Below are 24,748 nucleotides of genomic sequence, written 5' to 3' on the forward strand. Positions count from 1 at the left end.
TCAGCCTGGATTCGTTCTATGGTTATGGAAATTTTGAAGAATGGAGAATAAACATCTGTAATTTCTTTTCTCGACAGATGTGTTTTCCTTTACACAGCTGTGCAAAAATTATATTTGTATATTTTGTGACGTGTAATTTTAGCCTAGAAACAGATCTGATGTTGGACTACCAAGAAGTGTCATTTCCTGGCTTGCAGAATAATACTCTTTCTGGCAAAAAGTCGGTCATGTTTCTTCCCGCAGACATGGTTTCTTCCTTTAAAGTGTCTCTCAAAATTATTTTATACTCGATGAAGCAAATCCTCCAAAGGCTTCATTATTCTGATGGTAGCATCATCTGATTGAATATTTCAATCATAATGTCCTTTGGAGAATTTTAGCGGTTTCCACTCGGGATTTTGGAGGCTTGGATTCATGTGTGTTCCCAAGGTTTTGAGGAACTGGTGTAGGAAATTCAGATAATTTTGGATGCACAGAGTTCACTGGGGAGGTAGATGTTAATGTTTACTCTAGCCGTTGATTAGAATACATTAGATTGCCTCTTTCTCACGTGAAAAACACAAAGGCGGCTTCTTTGGGCCCCACTCAGCAAAGCATTTAAGCATGTGCTTATTTTTAAGCACACAAGTGGTGTCTGAGCATGTTCCTGCCACGCATTATTAGTAAATCACAAAGGTCAATGCAATAAAATGTCACTCTTCAGATTTGACTGCTGGGGACATGGGCAAGACAACGCCCACTTCCTGATGCCAGGAAAATATTTAATATGGGTGGTGGGCACTGCCCGAGGCTTTCCCCATGAGTGTTCTCCACCAAAGTTCTCCTCTTATTTTGGTGTATTTTGGTGTCATTCCCCTTTGTATTGCCACGTTGTTGGGAAACTGCGGGACTCTGGGGACACGCTTTGTTTCTGGCCTTGTCAGACTGCATGTGGACATGTCTGGGTGTTGTGGGTGGCATTCTGCAGGTGTTGGTGAGATCAGGGCCTCTGTGAAGGGCAGAAGGTGGGGGGAAAGAAGCTTTTCTGCCTTCAGCCTTGACGTTTCTTCCTTGTTCACTGCAAAAACATTTTTAGATAATTCTGTAAAAAAATTCTGTGTTTGTTTTGGTAAGCGAGTTCCTACAAGGATGCCAGTTTTAGAGCTTTCTAGAGAACTACGACAGCCGTTGGTACCCTGTTGCCTCCTTTCTCCCCTTGCATTCTCTGGAGAACGTATGAAAGACTTTGATATCCGCTTTTGAAGGAGCTCCTTGGGCTTACGTTGCCGCCTCTGAATTGCCGTGTGGCTGAGGACTACTTGTTAAGGTTGTTCTGCTTATTTCAGGCTCACATTAGGTTTTATGAACTTTAATGAACAGTAAGTAATAAATTTGCTGAAGAAATTGGGTTAGCCTGTGATTAACATGCAGAGTGATGCAGATGAGTGTACCAATGATGGGAACATGTGCTCACATCACGATGAAATGCAGATGAGAGGCCCTGGAGCAAGCCCAAGGATGTGGGCCAGTGCAGTTTCATCTCTGTCAGCTTTAATCTGATCTAAAGTGCGAGTGCTACCGGCCTGCAGAAGGAGTCTCAAACCCTGGGAAGACCTAAATACAACTTTTTTTTTTTTTTTTTTCTATTAGAGGCTATTAAAACATTTTCTTTACAATCAAAGCTCCACAACATAAAAGCGCAAGTCGCCGTATCTAAAAAACAATATTTCTAGCGGTAGGGAAGAGAGGGGAAAATGGTTGGAAGATGCCTCTTGATTTGGTTTAGCTTTTATAACATGCTGCTTTACTGAGCAGTCATTTTAGTCAATTGAAACCCAGCTGAGCCTCATCGTCTTATGACAGCGCCGTTGTACAGAACAGAGGAAAAACCCCACCACCACTCCCCCCCCCTTTTAAATGAAGTGCAAAGTAATGCTAGAAAGGGAAAGAATAAATCAATTTTAAGTGGTAATCTATGAAGTTGGACAGAAAATGATGAGAAATGAAGCAACTGGTCATAGGAAATTGACCTTGAAAATGGTGTTTATCTTGCGGCCGCAGTGGCAGGGCCCCGCTGCTGCTGCAGGCCGGCAGCTGAGGGGGGAATTTAAATCAGAGTTTCTTTGCTTTGAATCTCAGTTGGGTTTTGGGGGAGTTTCTTTTAAGCCTGTGTTCTCTGACAGTTAAGCCAGTGGTGCTGCTCGGCAGCATCTGGCAGGCAGGATTTATTCCTTTGTGGCACGCTCGTATTTTACTCCGTTGCTTGAAAGGCTGCGTGTGTTTGGGAGCGGTAATTGCCCAGGGTCAGAAGAATAGCTGTGATTGTGTAATAGGTACATATGCTGGCAAAAGAGATGGTATTTTTACCTGACTTTAATTTCCATACAAATAAACACATTACAGCAAGTAAAAGGACAAATGAGTAATACGAGTCACCTCAGTTATTTTAAACTGTAACACCTCCTTACACCATAAGGATGGCTATTGCAGTATTATATACATTTTTATTTACAATAAAGGTGCAGAAGGGTGTGGGAGGTGGAATATATTGAGTTTTCACTGAAACTCCTCTAGCAGAAAACAATTGACAGTGTATTTCTATGATTTGTGTCTTCCTAAGGCAGATGGTCAGGACTCCTGATTAACTGAACACTTTTTAGTTCAATTGATGACAATCTTGTTCTGCCTTTTTTAGCATCAGCTGTGTGTGTGAGCGAGCCATATGCAACTTATCGTGGTGGGTCATCTCATGTTCTCAAGCACCTATTTATTGGGTGTCTCAGTTATTCCCAACTAAAACATGAAGGTATAAGTAGCTACATCTCACTCCATGGAGACTTTATGGCTTTGATGATCAGCATCACCATGATATTAACACCTTAATACATTAACTCTTCTGAAGAGTGGCTGAGGGACATGGGGTATTGTCTGGAGAAAAGGAGGCTGAGGGGGAGACTCTATCGCTCACTACAACTCCCTGAAAGGAGGGTGTGAAGAAATGGAGGTCGGTCTCTTCTCCCAAGTAACAAGTGATAGGACAAGAGGAACCAGCCTCAAGTTTGTGCCAGGGGAGGTTTAGGATGGATATTAGGAAAAAAGTCGTCACTAAAAGTGTTATTAAATATTGCAACAGGCTGCCCTGGAGGTGCCACCATCCCTAGAGGTGTTTAAAAGACGGGTAGATGAGGTGGTGAGGGACATGGTTTAGTGGTGGTTTTGGTAGTGTTAGGGTAATGGTTGGATTCGATTATCTTAAGGGTGCCTTCCCACCTAGATGATTCTATGATCCTATAACTTTACTGAAACGTTAGAAAACTTTGTGTCAATTCTAATCTGTACCATTCCAGTGGGCTATCTGGTTTAATCTCCTTTGCCAGCACAGATTGTCTTTCAGCATAAGTCAGACAGCAAACACAGGCAGGAAGGTCGCTGGGGCTGCCCAGGTGTAAGTGAGACCAGGTCAAAGCCCTTCAGTGCCCTATTATTGCTTCTGGTGACCTGTTGTAGACTTTGACTTAGACCTGAGCTTCTAAGAAGCCTGAGGAGTAGCCATTTAAAGATGTGGTCTGGCAATATCTTCAAGTAGCAGTTGCTTCTGCTTGTAGGACCAGCATCCACCCTTGCTCTGTGTACGTAAGGGCTTGTTTTCCTGGATGGGTTTGGAAATGCTCCAGCTGAAGACCTTTCCCTTGGGAGTAGCCATTTAAAGATGTGGTCTGGCAATATCTTCAAGTAGCAGTTGCTTCTGCGTGTATGACCATCATCCACCCTAGATCTGAGTACGTAAGGGCTTGTTTTCCAGTGTGGGTTTGGAAATGCTCCAGCTGAAGACCTTTCCCTTGGCTGGGAGCATCTCCGGAGCCATTCGATCCTGCATGTGTATGCTGGGATAGGGTCTGGGAGTGAGCATCCAGAGGAGGTGAAGGGAACCAAAGGTGAGAAGCGGGGATGGAGCGGTGCTCGCCAGCAATGTTCTGGGTGGAGAGGAGGGAGGGGAGTCCTGCTGGCAGCAGCTCTCCGTGGAAAACTCGTATTGATCAACCCCCAGTGACACTCGGGTTGGTTGTGTTATTACAGCGCCTGTGCTCTGATGGAAAACTAACAAATAATACATCTAAGCGGTGTTTTCAGGCAGTGCAAAAATTAAGAATTTCGAAGCAAGCCTTCTCCAGATATTTAAAATTCAGTGAGCTTTTTTTGTCCTGGGTCTTGAGATGTTAATGACTTTGACTAATTGTCAACACCACCAATTACTATGACTGATACCTTATCATTTCCCACAATGAGCAATGCTAATTAAAATTGATTGTGCTGCTGTTCTGGCACAGCAGCAAGTTTCCTTTTCATTTTTTGTTTAAACATGAGCTTATTGTGCCGATTTGGTGAATTAAATAAGGAAAGCTCATTATTCTGATGTTTATTTTTGAGCAGGGGTTTTAAGGCACATTGGAAGCCTGTTACAAGTGTCAAAGAAATAGAAGAGCTTGAATGAATTGTATTTTTGGAGTACCAAAACATACACCTAATAATAATACTTAGCACTTTTATACCACAGTGCTTTTTACATGATCACATTTCTGTACAAACGTAACTACTCCTATTATCTCTGCAAGGTGGGTAAACACTATTACTTCTGTTTCACAGATATTGAAGCTGAGCTTTGATTCTTTAATAGTGGTGCACTTCAAGCTATTCACTTCAATTAGATCGCAGATCCCTGTTTTACAGCAGTGGGAGATGGCTAAGTTAGGATTTGCAAGACTGGCTTGCTTGAATTTTATATGAACTTGGCCTTTTATTTCTTACTTGCCTTTTTTTTTTTTTTTTTTTTTTTAAACTATGGTTATTTGTTTCTACCAAAGATAGGATGGAGGCTTCCTTGCTGCTGGCCTGCCCGGTGCTGGCTCCTGCCAGTAAATGCTCATTCCACCCATGCAGGGCACAGCCACGTGGGAGAGCTGGAGTTGTGTCCTCCTTTTTAGTGGTCTTCGTTTCATCAGGTGAATCTCCTCATGTCAGGAAAGGCTGTTCTTTACTGGGGAGAAGCTTCTTGTGGGGAAGAGAGAGGGCTGGATTGTAGCATGGGACGGTACCCTGAAGCTCATGTGTTCTGCATCTCCTGTGCAGCTCTGCAGTTGTTTTCTGAACCCAGCTGTGGCTTTATGTGGACTTTTCCATGGGGAATGTTTATGGGATAAGTTATCTGTGGAAGACGTACCTGGTTTTTGATCTATTCTGCTGGTGTCCTCTTTTTAAGTGGCTGATTGCAGTTAATAGCGCAAGTCTATGACCTTATGCTGTTGGAGATTTATTTAATCTGAACAATTGATTCCTTCCATGATCGATATGTAATGAGTTAATAACTAATGGATAAAAATGCATGGAATTGCCTGAAATATTCCTTACATCCTCCTACTTAGTTCAATAAAATGAGTCAACTACTTCGTGGTAGTTATTTAAAAAAAAAAATTCTTTTAAAGAATTCTACATGTTGGATTTTTTCAGAAACAAGATATCTCTTAGGTCTTGACAGAAAGGGAACCCATGTTTGCCTGCATGGTATTTTGCACAAGCAGTTAGAATATGTCAATCAAAAAATGTTTTACATTTATTGGGAAAAAAAACTTTTAAATATCTAGCACTTGAAAGGAAAATACTTTACAGAAAAATACATTACAGAAATACCAATAGCAAATATCATCTGAAAAGGAAATATTTCAGTCATGAACCCTGTTTCTTGATTATTTACAGCTACATGAATTTCCCTTGAGCATTGATTTCTCATCTGATCCTGATATGAGCTGGGAGCAACTTTATGTAATCTATAGAGCTCTTTATGCTGTAGAGCCACCAGTGACTCCAGTGCAAATCCTCCTTGCTGCAGAAAAGGGGAGGTCCTCCCCTCCCCACCCCTCTCCTTCTCCACCAGTAGTGTTCATAGGGACCTAGATCAAGCTAAAAATCTGGCTGAAAAGTAATTTAAGAAATAATAGTATGTGCTGCCACTGGTGTGGGAGATGTTTTGGATTTGTGCTGGAAATGGTGTTGGTAATTCAGGAATGTTTTAGTTATTGCTGAGCACTTTCCACACAGAGTCAAGGCCTTTTCTGCTCCTCACACCACCCCACCAGAGAGTTGGCTAGGGGTATGCAAAAGGTTGGGAGGAGACACCGCTGGGACAGCTGACCCCATCTGACCAAAGGGCTATTCCATACCATATGATGTCACGCTCAGTATATAAAGTTGGGGGAAGAAGGAGGAAGGGTGGGACATCTGGAGTGATGGCCTTTGTCTTCCCAAGTAACCATTAGGTGTGATGGAGCCCTGCTTTTCCTGGAGATGCTGAACACCCACCTGCCCATGGGAAGCAGGGAATGAATTCCTTGTTTTGTTTGCACGCACAGCTTTTGCTCCACCTGCTAAACCATCTTAATCTCAACCCACGAGTTTTCTCACTTTTACCCTTTCAATTCTCTCCCCCATCCCACCATGGGAGGGAGGGAGTGAGTGGCTGCCTGGGGCCTAGTTGCCGCCTGGGGTTAAACCATGACATAATGAAATAAAAATAAAATGTTTTCAGCGATGACCAGTTGTTTGATGTTTCTGCATGGTTATGTGAAAGCCAAGGTGGCAGCAGGCAGTGGGGGGGTTGGGTTTGGGGTCTCGGAGCAAGCCCCCCTCCACTGCAGCAGCAGGATTTGATGCCTCGTTGAGCTGACCCTGCAAGCGAAGCCTCCTGCTGTCTCTCTAGTGGTGCTCTCCTGAGCGTTTCACCTAGGTTAATTTGTTTGTGTCCAGAAAGTGCTAGAAAAAGTGCAAAGTGTTCTGGCTGGATGCGAGCACTTCCCTTTTTTTAGCAGTAAAAGAGCTGAAAAGAGCAGTGGTATGTGTTCGGCTGACACGCACTGATGGCACCATTATCAGAAGGTAATGTGTTGCCATTAGCACATGAAGCTGTGAAATAACATGCCAAGTGTGTCGTCTTGAAGCACATTGGACCTAATTCTCCTCTCATCTGTATTGATATCTCTCCATGGACTGCGATGAAGTTGCTCATGATTTACACTGTAGAAAATCAGAGAGGAATCATGGATGACTGACTCCCTCAGTGTACGTGGGGGCAGAAGTTTCTACTTTCTCCTCTATTTCCAAGTGTCCCCTGGAGTTTTGTTGTGAAAAGTCAGTTATGAAAATTGAGAGTGTGAGGGGGGGAATATGTCATTTGGGTTGTGATTTGCTGTTAATTAAACTTTAGTGTGACACATCCTTTATGTCAGGGGATTCCTGATTCTCATCTCAGTGGCCTGGTAGAACGGAGGAGCATCTCCATTGAGATCAATGCTCATTATGATTTTCCTCATTATCATCATGATTCTCATCAGTATTTGTTCTACAACACTGGCTGTGGAACAGAAGTGTAGGCAGAGAATGACCCTCGTCTGTTCCTGTTCAAAACCTTTCATTTTTAACAGATAAGAGACACAAAGGCTGGGGAGGGGAAAGTGACAATAAGCTCATGATAGAGAATTAGATCCAACTCCTTGGAAGTCAAAATCAGCCTTTCTTTCTACTGCAAATGATGTGATGAGATAATCAGTTTTCATTATTTTAATCAGAGTACAAGCACTTGCACACAGGTTGAAACCCACAGCACACAAGGTGATGATGGATGTTATCAGACAGGTTTTTGCTGCATGAAACTCACACATCTGTACAAGAGAGGGACTCAAGGGTAGGTGGGAATGGAGCCTGCCCAAATAACAGGCAAGGAAGAGGGGGAGAGTGGCCAAATTTAGTAAATGTTCCCTCGAGAGAAAAGATCTGTCAGGGAGCGTAAGGTCCACAGCACTGACCTGTTCATGTTTGGTACCCTAACTGGAATTTTGAGAACTGTTATTCCTTCTCCTCAGTGTTATTGTGGGGAAAATGCCCATTTTACAGTCTCAGGCTTGTACCATGCCTTTAGGGTTGCACTGTAGGTGGCAGGGAGCCCAGTATGATTTCCTTGCCTAGTAGTAGCTTGTTCTTGAGGTGCATGTGGGCAGATGTCAGGATGGTGGAGCTCGGCCTTGGAAGAGAACCAACGAAAGCAATGTTCAACTCCCACTCAGTGCCCCTTGAAATAACCTCTTCAGCCCCTGTTATGCTTACCATGGCGATGCTGCTCACATGGAACCCCAAGAAAGGGCAGACGCTGCCAGAAGCATCTGGGAAACAAATTCAGAAAGGTTGTCCAGATGTGAAATGACATCGGGGGGCAAATCCAGGGACAGAAGATCTGACCGACTTCCCATTTGTGTCTGAATGATAATGAATGTAGGGCTGGAGAGAAGCTGGACTCAGACCATGATTGCAGACATACCCTGGCAAGTCAGCCTGTTTCTGGACCTGTTTTGTGCTACATGTGGGACAGCAAGAAAAGCATCTGCACTGACATGCACCTGTGGGAGACCTCAAACACAGCAAGCATTTGGTGATCTGACCACCTTGTTTCGCTGGGTGACCTCTTGTAAAATCTGCAGAAAGGACCACAGAAAAACAGGTGTCCCTCTGATTTAGGGACTTGGATCTTGCTGCTTAAAACGTTTAAAATCAGTTATTTTGGAGTCTGTGGAACAGAAGAGACTCTTGCCAACCTGGCAGCTCATTTCTTCTGGTTTGCGATGTAGAAGGAGGGGTGAGATTTCTGTGACTCATGTTCTAACAACCAACTGATAATCCCACAACCATCCCCTTGGTGCTGGCAGTTTCTCTTTCTGCTGATGGGAAGTCATCTGGGGGTCAGGAAGCGGATGGAGTTGTTAAGGCTCTCACATAGAAATGATGGGCTACAAACATGTTGGAGCTGTCGTAGGCTGTACCACAGGAAGAAAAGCTGCAGCTCTGTCTTTGGGGGAAACCACAGCTCAGAATATAACAACTATTGAAGGCTTTGGGGTTCCTGGAACAGATCAAAACTAGTCAGGATCAGCCTTACTTCCAGCCTGATGAAAGAGGTGTTAATCTTGCTGCTCATAAAGAATTTAAGAATATAAATGTATGAGCTGCAGCCTGGAAGATTAGAAGAACACTTAAATAAATGATAGAGGCTGGATTGACAGAAAGGCTGTCATGCTGGGATCAACTGTTCTCTCTTCCTGACTAGCCAGTTCCCAGCCCCTGTAGAGCTTCCAGTGATGGGGAAGCACTGTTGTGATAGTGATTATCAGGATCCCTGCCTGTGGCCAATGTCCAGGGGTCCCTGTAATGCCATTCAGACATCATCTGCAGGTCCTGTTCCATGCACTTAACTCTCTGTGGGATGCTGGTTTGACAGAAAGCTCTTCCAAGTAAAGTCTTAGAAAGAAAGACATGCTTGCCGGGGAATGGACAAGTGCGGTGGGTTGACCTTGGCTGGCTGCCACATGCCCACCCAGCTGCTCCCAAACCCCCTCCTCAGCAGGATGGGGGAAAAATGTGATGGAGAAGCGCACAGGTTGAGAAAAAGACAGGGAGATCACATACCAATTACCTTCACGGGCAAATCAGACTCAACTTGGGGAAAAGTAATTTAATTTATTACTAAAAATATAATACGGTGAGAAACAAAGACAAAAGTGATAACAGCTCTTCCCAGCTTATTCCCAGGCTCAACCCCACTCCATTCCCAACTCCTCTACCTCCTACCCTCCTCAGCAGCTCATAGTGGGTGGGAGTGGGGGGTTTGGTCAGTCTGTAACTGCCCCTCTCTGACACTCCTTCCTCCTCACACTGTTCCCCTGCTCCAGCGTGGGCTCTTCCATGGGCTGCATTCCTTCAGGATAGATCTACTCCAGCGTGGGCTGTCCATGGGCCAAGATTTCTTCAGGAACTATCCTGCTGTTCCAGCATGGGGTCTCCGTGGGCTGCAGTGGGGTTGACTGCTCTGGTGTGGTCTTCTCCATTGGCTGCTCCACTGTGTTGTAGGAGGTTTTCCCCCATGACCGGAGGGACCAGAGCTCCCTGGTCCAGGAGGGTTCCTTCTGCTTGAGAGAGGTGTTTGTGGCTGGCAGTGGTGGGGACCTGCACTGGGTTTGTGGATCCACGAGGCAAAGTGGTGGGTTTGATGCATTTTCCTGGTGATTTCCTAACCCCAGCTGTGTTTTGTGTTTGTTGCATGGTAGTTGCCGTCTCCCCTCATGGTAGTTGTGGTCTCCCCTTCAGGGATTTGTGTTGAGTTGCAAACGTTTTGTAGGTAATTTTTTTCTTTTTTAATGCTTACATAAGGGATTAGTTATATTTCAGAATATCTAAGTAGAGGTAGCCTTGGTGTATAAATCAGAGAACAACGCTAATTTATTGCAGAAAATAAACAGAATACTACATTTTTTTTTCTGAAAAAAAAAGAAGATAGCGTTTCAAGTTATAGAATTAATGCATCACTAAAAAAAAAAGAAAAACAAGTACATGGTATTTTTTCCTCCCCTTCCTCTCCAAGACAGGGGCAGTGTTGAAGGTCTGCTCAGGTTCACCCTCTTGCTCCTTGCTTTGCTGCAGAAACCTGGTTTGGGGAGATGCTTTGGTTGCACCGACGCGTTTTGCGAGTCAACCTCAGGAAGTGAACTCACGGCATGTTGAAATGTTTGCTGCATGTAAGAAGAGGTTTGGAGCTGTTATGGACCTGGAGAAGGTGGCAAGACTCTCCCTCTTGTGTGAACGTTATAACCCAGTGCGTTTACATAGCACATGGGTTAATGGGCCACAGCTCAGACGTGCTGGAAATTGCCCGTGACCACAGCACTGCCGTGACGTTTGAACTCTCCTGGCCCAGAACCAGAGCGGTGTCCCCTTTGGGTGAGATCTCTGCTGCTCTATGGGTCTGCAGCTTTTTATGCACTTAAAATGGCTGCTGGGGAGAGGACGCAGAAAATACTTTCCTCTTGTGAAAACCCCTTTTACGGCTTAAAATGGCTCCTGGAGAGGACGCTGAAAATACTTTCCTCTTGTGAAAACCCCTTTTACGGCGATAGGTATATTTTGGCGTTATGGATTTTCCTAACGTATTTTGTTAAAAGGCAGTGGGGTTGCCAGTGTACATCTGTATGTGCTGGGCAGCTGCTGGCACACAGAGCTGGGTGCTGGGCTGGCTGCGAGGTTCGTCTAGGATAATTTGCCCCTCTAGAGCATGGCACAGCTAATGAGCACAGTCCCTCCAGTCATAGGAAGCACACACAGAGACTCATCAGAACAGATCGGGAACAGCCTCTGCTGACCGGACTCATGGAAAAGCTCTATTTTCTACATGGCAAATAGCAGGATGTTGCATATTTTTCATTATTAAATCTAAATCCATACAATTAGTGGTAAAAAAGAAAATAATATGTTTTTATTCATTAAGTCTAATGATAATACCCAAGGAAAATATTGATCCCTACCTTGACCTCTCTCTCTATAAAGTAAGAATTGTTATTGTTTCACCGGTTACTCAGTGCTTTGCATGTGCTGGAGATGGCAGTACATCTTGCATGAACATCAGCTCCCCTGTCCTGTTCCCTTCTTTCCACCAAGACTTACCTCTGTCTTTTTGCCTTCTCGTGGGTGATAAGGAGTGCATCTGCTCAATGGCTAGAAAGGACAAAATACCTTTTTGTGACACCAGAAAGAAAAAGATCCAGGGAGTTATGGACCACTAAGCCTTCCATTTGTACCTGGTAAACTGGTTCAAATGATAAGGAATTAAAAAAAAAAGAAAACATTTGGAAGATGCTGATAAGATCAGGTTTATCCAGTAGAAAGGTACTGTAGGATATGGCTGGAAGTGATAGGAAAAGCCTGCGCTTGGTGACCCAGCAGGTCACTTACAGTCTTTCACTCTTAATCTCTTAGAAGTCTTTGAACTTGTCAATAAGAAACGAAGAGAGAGGAACTGGCTTATCTCATTTATTTACGATATTGAAAGGTCTTTAGCAAGGCCTCTCGTAGAAAGCAGTCAAAAAGACAAGGTAGGCGGGTGAAAGGGAAAAGTATAGTCATGAATCAAAACCTGAAGCGAAGATTAGGTATAAATGGGTTGTTTTCACCATTGCAGAGCGTTAAACAATACAAAAACATATAGGACTTGGGAATGTACAAGGTTTTTTTATATCAAGTCTCTGATCTGGGATGGAGAAGAGGTGGAAGGGTCGCCAGGTTTGTGGGCAGCAAAAAGCCAGAGGTCAGTCAAGTCTGGGGAAGGCAGTGAGGAAGATCAGAAAAACCTAAACAAGCCAATAAATACAGGACACAACATCCAAAAACCTGTTCAGTGTTAGCGTTTGGCTTTTGCCCACCCTGTGGTTTCTCCTTAATTTTGTTATGATCGAACCAGAAATGAAACAGTCTTTAGTTCTGCAGTCCATGTAGGAGAAGATCTTGTTGGGGCTGCTAGTGGGAGAAGAGATGACCTCTCCCTGATAACCTCCCCAGGAGGGTCTGCGTTTCAAGAAAAACTGTACCAGTGACTTCAGACTCTGATTAATAATCCTTTTTCAGAAGTACAGAAGGGTTAGATAAATGCATACATAGTATCTAAAAAACCAGCAATGGTACTCAGCATCAGAATAGTCCTGCTAGTGGAGGAACCCAAATTAATAGGCTTCATGTATCAGTATGAACAATTTCCCAAATTACTTCTGGGATTTGAGTTAGATTTCTCTCCCTCACTTTGGACATCTTGTTTCTTTTTAATAGCCATGTCTGCCTCTTTGTCCTAAACAGTAATTTTGAATAAGAGTTAAAAAAATACCGTTTGTTTTGCTTTGCCTGCTGGTCCGACTGTCACAGCTGAGTGTGTTCCCTGCACCACTGATTTAAGAGACCACCACACCTCAGAATTGATGGAGACTTCTGCCTTCCTCTCCATCACTGCTCCCTGCCTTTCCCCACTACCTTTTGAGCCAGAGAAGAGCTACTCGATGTCCCTTTCAAAGCCAGGGACCAAAGTCCAGAATGTTGCTAATTAACAGCAAGAGCCTTTTAAGGAATTGAAAGGTTGCATTGTTATGATTTGGGAAACAAAAGCTGAATAAGAACTGTAACACTTAACTATGGAATTCTACTTTATTTTTCTCTAATGCAGGCTAAGCTGCCTTACAGCAAGCTTTTAAATGTAATGATTGAGACTATTATAGGAAATACTATACAAAGCAACATTTTTTTTTGCAGCCTAAATAATAAGTAGGGCAAGGTTTTAAATGAGGCTAGAGTAATGAATGCTGTACAATAATTTTGATGATAAATTTCCCCGGAGGATAAAGTGGAAGAACAGAAGCAGGCTGTATTTAATCATGCAAAGTTAAAGGAATGCGGACCAACAAATATGTAAAGAGATGTACGTTTTTCCTAACCTTTTCTGAGATATTCTTGCCTCTTTTCACCTGAGAAACTTAGCAGAAGTTCAGGTCTTTTGGTGTGTAATAATTAGGAGGGGGAATTGATCACTTAGGGTCAAGTGCTTCTTTGATGTAGTGCACAGAAATGCCTGCTTCCTTGCAGGCTGGAGGACTCAAAACAATAAGACATTTGTTTTTCACAGCTATTTCATTCATCAGTGAGTCTGAAAAGCTTGCTTTGAGCAGATATACAGCATGTGATGACATATTCTGCAGCTGCTCTTCACCTACTATTGACCCAAGGAGATATGTCCCCACCACAGAGCAGAGCACTGTCCGGAAATCCTAACTTTGCTCCCAAAAGCCTTCTATGTGCAGAATAAGAAGAAGGTCTGTGCGTTGCATTGCAGAGATGAGATCCTGGCTTCCACGTGCTGAGCAGGTTCAAAATCTTGACCCTGTGCTCCATCACCAGGTGCAGACCTGCCCTTCCCATGCCTTTGCCAAAGGTGGTGCTCCTCAAAGGTGGTAAACCTCAAAGGTAGTCATCCTCAGCTGTGGTTTCTTCTGGTCTTTGTCTTGAGGAGGCAGCACTTTACTACTAAAAGTCACTGCTGACATCTGGCTTAGCTTGTTCCTGGTTGTTCTGCACAGATGCACAGGCTTGTGGTAGAATTAGGCAATAATTCTGTAAAGCATAGGGTCGGGTAGCTTCGTGTTGGGTTTTTTTTAAGTAGCTGTTAAAAGTAGGGTGTTTCAGTGGACTTAAGCTCAACCTTTAACAGTATTCACTTGGTGGAGGCAAAAACCTGAAGATTTCTGTTCTGATGATCAATACTTAAAGCATGTATTGATTTCCAGTTTAGGTGTTAACTTTTTAGCTCTTAGAAATGCTCTTGATATCAATTTTCACCTTGCCTGATGTTCATTATGTGCTGAAGATGATGAGAGCGAGCACGCTCAGGATCTCATCTGGCAAGATGATTAGTTCTACTGACTTGAGGACTGCAACGGGCAAAGATTTACTCGTCTTGTGTAAGCATCATGAAATATCTGTGTTTATGGCACTGACTTGAGAAACGCTTTTATTCTGGCCTGGCACAGGCTTCCTCTAGCGTTTCTTAGTCTGGGTAGTCCATCTCTGAAATGATATACTAAACTAATTAATAGCTCTGTTTATTACGTTCATGTTGTTTTTCTCATAATAATTCATAGAAAATGAGCCTGAGGTCCCCGGCGCGGGTTGCTGGATGGCTGGACTTTATTTAAGCAATAAGACATAGATGATAGGCAGTGCATTCCTATGTGATTATGCCTCCAGTAGTGTTAGGAGGCACAAGGTCAAAAGGCTCAGTGATTTTAACTACCTGAGAAGTGCCATGTAATCCCCTGCAAATGGGCTGTCTACAATGTCTTACTGCTGTATCAGAGAGGGAATTATTTCTTTTAAAAGGCAGGGACATGAATTAAGTCTGTAATTGGCACAGGTATGACATCACTGACTGCCAATCAGAAATCCTCTTTGTCTTGGATTTTAACACCTTAATTACAAGTTGGAGTCATCTGAACAAACTGTTTTTTATTAAAATAGTGTTTTATCCTCTTTGTGCTGAGTCCCATCTGCTTGCGTTAGCGAGGAAAGCACCATTTGTGCTTTGTGTGTGCCGTGAATCGCTCCGCAATAGCTTTTGTATCACCATCAGGAGCTAAACTGGGACTGCAAAGGCTTTGCAGAGCTGGTGATATCCAAGCCATGGCCGGACTTGTGGTGCCTAGAACATTATTTTAGACTCAGAAACTCAAGCAATCAAGGAAGCAAGGGGAGGGCAGGCAGCAGGGTGAGCACTTCAGGATGCAGGCAGCGTGGCTGGGATTTCAAAATCAATGTGTAGCCATCAAATTTGTTCAGCCTAGCACTGTCTTTTCCTTTTTATTGGCAAACATAACCCCAAAATAATAAAATCATCCCGATTTACAGTTGCTGTTGATAAAGTAAGTACACATCAGTTGCAGCTTTACTAGCCTGAGCAGATGAGGAGCCACGGGAAGGATGGTATTTGTCTTCGTAGTATTGAAGGCCCTTGGGCAGTCGTCAGCATTTTTGAAGGGGGGCATGAGAGACACCAGATAGATTTTTCCTTTTTTTCCTCCTCACTTTAAGCCCCAGCAGAAGGGAAGGTAAAGGCACAGCCCCTGCAAAGCTCTCTGCAGCCCCTTGGGGCTCGTTTCCCTGGCTTCAGCCAGCAGTCACTCCTTCTGCAGGGCAGAGAAAAGCCTGCACAAAGTCCAGTGGTCAGTCCCAGAGGATGCTTTTCCTTTGGGAAAATGGGCAGGGATGCCAGAGGTGATGGCTTGCCTGTGTCTCACCTCTTCTGGTGGATGGGATGTGAGTATCTGCACATGGGAAGGTGTGAAACACCGGTGGAGGGGACGCTGCAAAAGTTGCTGTTCAGTTGCAAAGGGTTTTGGGGGCAAATGATCCTGTTAGAGGGCAAAAATTTAACACATAGTTTTAAAGACTTAAAATAAATCTGTCTTCATAACCCGACTGCGGTGCTTTTTTCCTTAGATATGTTACAGGGGTAATGATACTTCTCCAGTGAACTCAATTAACCTTCTGCAGCCTTCCGTGTGACAGGGAATCCTAAATCTTCTTTTTTGTGAGTGCCTGTGCAAGATTTGAAGCTACTCTGAACTTAGCATTAATAAATGCCGTTTCCTAATTGGTGCCCATTTGTTTGTTTTCTTTACAGTGAGAAAGACATGGTGGCTGTGAGTGGGATCTAGCGTTCATGGTTGTAAAGAGCTTTCCACACAGGAGTGAGGTAATATTTTTCTAATTATTATTATTAATGCAAATCTGTTGCTTCTGTGGGTGCATTTGGGAGTTTCTGTTGCTTGGTGATGTTATAAGATGATCTTAAGGAACTTAGCTTTGTCTCTCGGTCGTGTTTTGTATAAATGGATGTTCATTGACAAGAAGAACTATGTGACTCTCTGTATTTTTCTAATTATTATTATTATTATTAATGCAAATCTGTTGCTTCTGTGGGTGCATTTGGGAGTTTCTGTTGCTTGGTGATGTTATAAGATGATCTTAAGGAACTTAGCTTTGTCTCTCGGTCGTGTTTTGTATAAATGGATGTTCATTGACAAGAAGAACTATGTGACTCTCTTCTGTCTGAGACCCGGTGCATTTTGAGTGCCCTTTGGAAGTGCTGCAGGAAAAAGGATAGGAGGAAAAACCTGTGTATTCAGGCTTTTGCATCTCGGTTAGTTTTCCTATAAATCTTCCTTCTGCTCTATGATACGTACTACTGGGTGCATATCACATCAGGAGACTCAGTAGTGTTTGCTCCTGCCTCACTTCTGAGGTCTTTGCATGAACACGTGCTGTTTGGAGCAAAATGTTCCGTCTGGGAGGGAGCCTGTCGGCGATAAATGAGAAAACAAGAGAAATGGATGGTCCCCCATAATGCATACCCCATAATATAATCATTGTTGTTTGATAAAAGAGACACTTCCAGCGACTCTCAGTGCCCTGCTAGGTATGTCTGGATTTATTATTCAAAAAGGCACAATCAAATCTCTTCATTCAGTTGACAAATGGGAGCTATTCAGTTCAGTATCTGCCTCTTATTTATAGCATATAGTGGGGTGATTTATATGCTAGCTGCAGATCTTCCAAAACAGTTTTAATTAGCGGCATTGGCTATTAGAATGAGAGTCCTGCAGCATCCCTGTCATACATATCCCCTTTAAAATGGAATAGAAATCTTGCTCTTTGCCAGGCAATGCTTCTCTGTTATTTTTTTTTTTGTAATGCTGGCAAGGAAATGTACCTGTGCTTTAGTAGCTCAGAGGATGCATTCATGTTTGAAGCTCCAAGGGGACAAGCAGGAGGAGGTTATTGCCGTGCCTTGAGGAAACAGGGCAATCCTTGGGGGCATTTGCACCGAGGAAGGTAATGCTATTTATTGCTGTGCCTTGAGGAAACAGGGCAATCCTTGGGGGCATTTGCACTAACATCACATGGGAGTTGCAAATGTCATAAGTGACTTGGGTTTTGGGAAGGGAGTAAGCGCCGAAGACGCCAAGGCCAGCTGCTCAGGCTGCCAGCACCTGCATCTCCAGACTCTGCTCTGGAGTTCTGTGCTTGGAGGAGGATGATGGATCTGAGAAGGCAGGAGCCCTCATCTCAGCGTGTCCTGCGGTTGGAGCGTTCACAACACTCTTCTTCTTGTGTGCATTGTCTGATGATATAAGTAAGCATTTCCCCAGCTGTTCCCTTATCCGCCGAGCAGCTCTGGCTTGTGGTCTAATTGGTACCCCTGAGGTACAGACCAGAGTAAGGCACGGCGCGGAGGTGAGTTCAGCAAAGGCACTAGTTTGAGTCTCTATTATTTTCACGCATCTAGTAGGAATGTAATCCCTTTGAGACCTCTGCCTATCTGTCAAACCTGAGATCAGCCAACAGGTTCAAAAGTTATTTGGGGAAGCGATGACTGACAGAACAATTGCATGTCTCTTTTTTTTTTTTTTCTGGGAAACCAGGCTAAAAAAGCTCAGGAAACGTAAAGAGTATTTTTTTTTTTTGGTGTTTTATGCTCTGTGTGTAGCATGCAGAATGGTCTGTTGTTACGTTTCCACTGATCTTTTTTTGACATGAGCAATGCAGTCATTCTGTCTTCGCATCAAACAAGCCTTTGTACTGCTTGTCACCACCGCGCAGTGTCTCTGTGTGTGTGTAAACTCCCTGTTTGCTACCTCCCCTCATCGAAACTCTGCTGCTGCCTGCAGGTGGGCGGCTCTGCTCAGTCCCTGGGTGTTCTACAGCAGCACCCTGTCAGTGACATTTACTCTGGAGAGCAAGAAAACCTTAGAAAATCTGAATTTTGAGATTGACAATGATATGAGAAGAGAGGACATGAGCACTGGACGCAGTCACAGATGCTTAATGTCTCTGCGGGTCCATCCCTTGGAGGAGGTCAAGGACACAAGCCATAACTGAGAGATAAGGCTGAATAAAGTTCATTGCCAATGTTGTACATGTGTGGTGCTCAGGAGAGTGATGGGAAAATGAGGAAACAGGAGGTGAGGATGTTAAAAAATCCTACTACAAACAAGCCTAAAATAAATGCAGTCAGAAAGAAGGGTAGATAGGGATGGAAATGGTTCCAGTGATTTGCAAGTGGGAAATGATGGGCTCTGCAGCCAGGACAGCAACACAGTCAAGGGTTATTCACAAATCAGTGCCTACACTGTGAGAAAGCCAAAATTCTGAACACAAGTCAGATTTGTAAATTTTTTCTTTTTTTTTCATCTGCGAAAGTTCTGTTTAGGTATTTTTATTTCCTTTTCTGAGCATATTGATAAAGCACATTGTTTAAGGAAGCTTTCAAATTATTAACATATTTGGACTTGTCTTTGAGCCAAATGAATAGTATTTGGTAAGCTGTCTGTGGATATTACGCTAAGTGCTTTTCTACTGTGATTCTAATAGAGTGTAGGGCTGAATTTGATAGTGTTATCTATTAGTGATTAGAAAGTGAAGGGCTTTCAGTGCATCTGTAAAGCAGAATTGGCTTTGATTGATAGATCAGGCATTATGGATTTCATCATTTTTAAATTTGGCCTTAAAGTAATGAGATTTCCTCTTAAAATTCCTCTTTCCCCCAACATTTTGAAAACATTTTGAAGGCATGAATTGGGGAGGAAAAGAAAGAGGAGAGAAACCAGTTTTGTTCATAAACACTTAAATATTAAATTGTGCATGAGTGAGTGGTACAGACTGAACTCTGCCAGAGAAAGGTACTTTTAAATTACCAAAATATTAACATTGTAATTATTGAGCATGGATAATAGTTATGAATTATGGATCAGTCAGGTTAGCAAAATCACAGTTAATAGAGAAAGGTATGATGGGAAGGTGAGAGAAGATAATTGAGGATTCCCTCTTAATATCTTCACATGCTTCTCTCGGCAAAGGAGGTTGGTGCTCCTTCTCCTGGTCCACCAAGCCTGGAGCATCCCTGCCTGAGCAGCACCTGCTCTTTGGGAGGACAGTCTCTGTGCCACCAGGGCTTTTTTGTGTGCCAGCCCAGCTGGACAGCCCTAGGTGCTGAGCTTTGTTTGACACTGTCACCAGTTGTCACCATTGAGAAGTCCTGGCGTGCTCTGAGGCACGGCATCTGCATTGTGGATTGCTGCTGCTTTTAAACCTGGTCCTCCCTGCGGAGGCTGTGGAGGGTGGCAGTGGTGCTGGAGTGGTTCAGGACCACGGCTCTAACTTTGTTGATGACCCACTATCTCATCTTGAGAAAATAACTTCCCGTCACCTCCTCTCAGTTCCCCTGTCTGTAAAATGAAGATAACGTCGTGTCATACCTCTGCAAAGCGTTTTGACATCTATGAAGGAAAAGTGCAACCTCGACACACACAGAGAATATCCTACTGCCAAGTGACTCCAACAGGAGCTCTGGGCAGTGCTTGCTCTTAGGATATATGTTTTGTTTTGTTTTTTTCCCTCTGTGATTGGTGATCCCTCGGGTTTGCTGTGGCAAGAGGTCCTGCCCTGTCCCTCTTCATTTTATAAGAACAAGTTGCTGGTGTTGTTAACGTACAGCTGCTCTCCAATCAGTTATTCAGTTTGTATCTGGCCAGCTTCTTGCCTTTCTTTCAGCCACATCTCTTTTCTCCAAACAAAACCAGTTTTACTTTTACTTTGTTTTTTTTAGAGGAGGGCTGTAATGCGGTTGAATTGTTTGCGATAAACTTTTGAGATTCAGTGACCTTTGTTAATCAGGAAGGGTGGTGAGGTTTTTTTTTGAGATCTACAGGAAGAATTAATGTTTTTTTTTTTTTTGAGATCTACAGGAAGAATTAATCATATGTAAACTGTTTGCTTTAAAAAGTCTCTTACTGAATTTGGGATTTCCCAGGCAGCCATCGAAAGGTCAGAGGCTGGAGGCAGAAGCTGTAAGCAGCTGGGAAGAGGGGACCTGGAGAGCTCTGCAGGAGGACAAACTGTCTCAGAGCAGTTTTCAGAAGCAGGGGGAGACCTGTGGTACCACATGGCATTGGGGAGAGCCTGATGTGTTTGAGTGGCTGGCCTCAAGCCAGAAATAAGGAGTATCTAAGGAAAATATACAGACTAGCAGAATGCTGTTGTACCATGCTCATACTTCTTTGCAATGTTCTTCTGTTTTAAAGGCAGTCAATGTCATCGGTATCCTAAAGGCTGTAATGTCTTGATGTGTAGGGTCCTTAGTAAGGAAGGTCTTTCTCTGTATTTTACAGAACACTGCATGTTGAAGCGAAACCCCTTAATGTTGTTTTAATGCATTTTGCTGTATTCAGGAGTGGTTTTCACTTGTGAGCCCTTGGCATGCTGTTTGTCAATGAAGATAATGTTGGGAGATGTCTCGCAAATTAGTTGCAGTGCAGTGAAGTCTTTGATTCCCTACTGTGCAGCTCTGTTGTTCACCCCACTTAGCTTCTTCAGATGATGCAGTGGAGTCCGTGCTCAAACTCGGTTTCAAATTTTTATCATGTCTTGGAGAATAATTGCATTACGTGTTACAGGGAGGCACATTTGGAGGGTTTCATTCGCAGAAGTACATTGCATGACAGTCAGAAGAGTTTGCCTGACTTCTTTGCCCGTAGAGGGGGAGGACATCTTGAGCACCTTTAACCCTTCCTTCCCTTGGCACCTCACCAGCCAGCCATTTGCAGCGTGTGCTCTTCACTAGGGGTTTATTTAGGGCCTAATTTCTGCCTGTGTTCAGAGGACTTTGCTCCAACGTGGTTCAGAGCCCAGGGGCTTCTTGACGCTCACCCTGCAGCAGTGAAGCATGGGCATGGCTCTTTCTCCCGATGATTAAAGAACAGAGCTTCCTCTTTAAAGAGTTCATTCCTCAAAAACATTAATCAAAAAGTTATGGGCTAGAAACATTTCCATCTGATCCAGAACACACGGAAAGTCTGGATATGAATGATTTAAAGACTATGGGAAAGCATAAAGATGTTGAGGTGAATTTACTACTTTGTTCAGTGCCACAGATTGTGTGAGGGCTCTTCAGCATGAATTAAAGAAAGGTTCCAGTCATGAGATATTACAGTTTAATTCAGACATTAGTACAGTCAGGGAGAAGACAGTAATGTATTTGCACAACCAAATAGGATTTCCCAAATTGGATCGCATCTTCGATGTATCTGGTCCTGTTTCTACATGGACAGTGGTACGTGTGTCAGGAAAAATAATGTTATATGGGATAATAGGCAGCTGTGGAAGTCTACTAATAGTTGGCTCATATCCCAATGCTAGCCGTGAGGGTTCGGTGTTGAAAAGCCCTGTTGGATGTGAGTGAGGATGTTCTCCTGACCTTTATCCACCTCAATGCATTAATGAATCACCCACATCTGCACCTTGTGCCTATCGAATAGCAGCGAGTTCTGCGGGACAATGTGTTTAAACGCATACACAACATTTTTTAAAGGCAGTTGTGTCAGAGTCATCTGTTACCACATTTTTGTACTGAGACAATGGTACACTGGAGAGCCTGCTTTATCTTCGTTAAACCACTTGCCGCTCAAATACACCACCCCTCATCGCTTTTTATTCGTCCCTTCTCCAAATTGAAGGAGGTATGAGTTTTCCTTGCCTCTAAAAAGATTAGTAGATGTTTTTTAGCTGGTTTTTTTTTCCTTTCCTTCTTGAGAGCAGGTGTGCCAGAGTTTCAGTTGAGGTTGGTTACACTTCCTGGCTTGGTATTTTAAGTGTCATTCCTTGTTCTAGTCTCTTCAGATCTTTGCTTTGACTTTCTGACCCCTTCTGTTAACGACCTGTGACTTTCTTGGAGCATTTATTTCTCCTAGAAAAAGTGGAGATGTCGAGGAGGAGCACTGTGCCTGTGCGACTTCTGTGCCAGAAGATTTGTTTTAGCCTTCTGGAGGCTTTCTTCCCTCCTGATTTTTTTTTTTTATTTTTTTCCTCCTGTTTAAGAGTTTCCAGCAATGGCTCTGAAGTAATCCCAGTGCTCTGTCTCTTAACATTTTTCGGCTGAGAAAGCTTTGTGCTGTGCGTTCCAGAGGCCATCAAACCGGGGTCTATTGCACATCAGCGGTGTTTGCCGCTCTCTTCAGATACAGCGTTCCCGGAGCCGTGCCGTGAGGAGCTCAGCGAACAGATGGGCCAGGAAAGTACCTTGCCTCTCGGTGGGTCTGGAGAATGAACTCATTATCCAGCCAGTGGTCTGTCACACGAGCCTCATTTACCAGCGGCTGGTGGAAAAAATAAAACCCTGGGAAGAGATGCCTGGCAGGGTGTGAGTGCTGCGGCGCCAGCCACCTCGGCGAGCGAGCTTGTTGGGTGTGAGGAATAGGGAGGACACCTGGAGAGGCAGAGAGTTTACAAACTGGCATCAAAAAGCTTCATAAAAAATGACAGCAAGCCCAGCTTTTGGGAATCAGAAAATGACACCTGGTGAGGAGCCACATTTCAATTCATTTTGAGGGGTCTGGAGCACAAGTCTTACGAGGAGAAGCTGAGGGAGCTGGGGTTGTTCAGCCTGGAGAAGAGGAGGCTGAGGGGAGACCTTATTGCTCTCTACAACTACCTGAAAGGAGGGTGTAGAGAGGTGGGGGTCGGTCTCTTCTCTCAAGTCACAGGCGACAGGACAAGAGGAAATGGCCTCAAGTTACGCCAGGGGAGGTTCAGGCTGGATATTAGGAAAAATTTTTTCACCAAAAGGGTTATCAGCCATTGGAATGGGCTGCCCAGGGAGGTGGTTGAGGCCCCATCCCTGGAGGTGTTCAAAAGACAGGTTGATGTAGTGCTGGGAGGTATGGTTTAGTGATGGTGATGCTCCTTGTTTGTTGTGTGGGTGTCTATTTTTGTCAAAGTTAGGTTGATGGTTGGACAAGATGATCTTTAAGGTCCCTTCCAACCTAGAAGATTCTGTGATTCAAGGCTGGCTCTGGGGTTTGGACACACCTGATATGAAGGTCCCGTTGCTTAGGTGGTACGTCCTGCTGAGTATTTCCTAAAAAACCTATAAAGTATTAAGAAAACATGTTAAAAAAAGCACTATGTCCAAACAAACAAAAAGGACCAAAAGCGCCCAGGTTATGTTAGACTGGATAGGTAACTGGACAGCTTTCCATCTTTCTCCTCTTCAAGTGCCAGCTGGGAGACATCTCTGTGCCCCAACGGGGCTCAGCCTCCTGCCTTGGCAGCCAGGGAGCATCCCCGGGGCTGCTGAGAAACCACCTGAGATATGTAACATATTCCTCCTTTTTTCTTGCCTGCTCATCAATGGGGAGCACACTTTCCTAGAAGTCATGCTGCAATTCTGAAACTCCAGGAGAAAGGAGACTCTGGGATTTAGCCAAAGAGTGGTTTTCAAAGTTTTGGGGTTTGGCTCAGTCGTTGTGGTGATGGGCTGAGGATTGCAGGGAGTCCTCAGTAGCTGCTGCTTCGGTTGCTGTTAAAGATAGGGAAATTTTTGGCAGTTTTACTCAGAGGCATCTAAAAAATGTCAGAGTCGGCAGCAGTCTTGGAAAGGGAAAGTGCAGGGTGGGAATGCTTTTTGTTTATTTATAGTAAAATCCATTAGGAATATGGGGGAAATTGTTGTAGTAGCTCTGTGGGTCTGTAAGTGAATGATTGATGGCACGTTAATGGTTTTAAGCTGCCTGCTTCAGTAAGATCACTGGGAAATCTGGCTGAAAAACATTTGGCTGCCTGTATAATCCTAAGTTTTATGCAGGCAAAAGCACACAGTGTCCACGGCTGTCACGTGAAGTGGGGTCCTGCACCCACATGGGAGAGTCATAGAATAGAATCATAGAGTCATAGAATGGTTGGGGTTGGAAGGGACATCAAAGATCATCAAGTTCCAACCCCCCTGCCCTGGGCAGGGACACCTCCCACCAGATCAGGTTGCTCAAGGCCACATCCAGCCTGGCCTTGAACCCCTCCAGGGATGGGGCATCCACAACTTCCCTGGGCAACCTGTTCCAGTGTCTACCACCCCCATAGAGTCCCATCAAATAAGCGCAAACTGGATCGGTGCTGTTAACACCTCCTGCATGGGGAGAAATGGGAGGATGCTTTAGCTTTGAATTAAGCAGAATATTTTTTAAATGCATAAAGACGCCAAAAATACATCCCCACAGTCTGCTGCTGGGTATTTTAGAAAAAAACAACCCTAGTACCTGACACAGCTGGCACCGTGACGGTACATAACCTTTACCATAGGTGATGAGGCTGGAGGTAGACAGATGTTCCAGCCTTGTTGGCTGCGGATTCTGCATTCTGTGCCCGCACGTCGTGCCCAGATGGTCCTTTGTAGTAACGCGGCAGCCTCTGCCTCCTGACGCCCCCTCCCACCTGTTGACACTTACGGCACGTCTCCGAAGAATAGCCAACTTGCCGGGGA

General features: G+C 44.1%; 1 protein-coding gene across 10 annotated transcripts in view; it reads left to right on the plus strand.

Annotated features, from left to right (window-relative positions):
* DAB1 (Dab, reelin signal transducer, homolog 1 (Drosophila)) overlaps positions 1–24,748 on the plus strand; it is a 544,445-nt gene that overhangs the window by 274,635 nt on the left and 245,062 nt on the right. For all 10 annotated transcript variants that reach the window (XM_014939420.1, XM_014939417.1, XM_014939424.1 and 7 more), the window contains exon 2: positions 16,061–16,132. The gene's annotated coding sequence lies outside the window, so the exon portion shown is untranslated. The remainder of the gene's footprint in view (positions 1–16,060; positions 16,133–24,748) is intronic.

This window comes from Calidris pugnax, unplaced genomic scaffold (genome assembly GCF_001431845.1).
Source record: "Calidris pugnax isolate Ruff unplaced genomic scaffold, ASM143184v1 scaffold18, whole genome shotgun sequence".
In the NCBI taxonomy this organism is placed as follows: domain Eukaryota; kingdom Metazoa; phylum Chordata; class Aves; order Charadriiformes; family Scolopacidae; genus Calidris; species Calidris pugnax.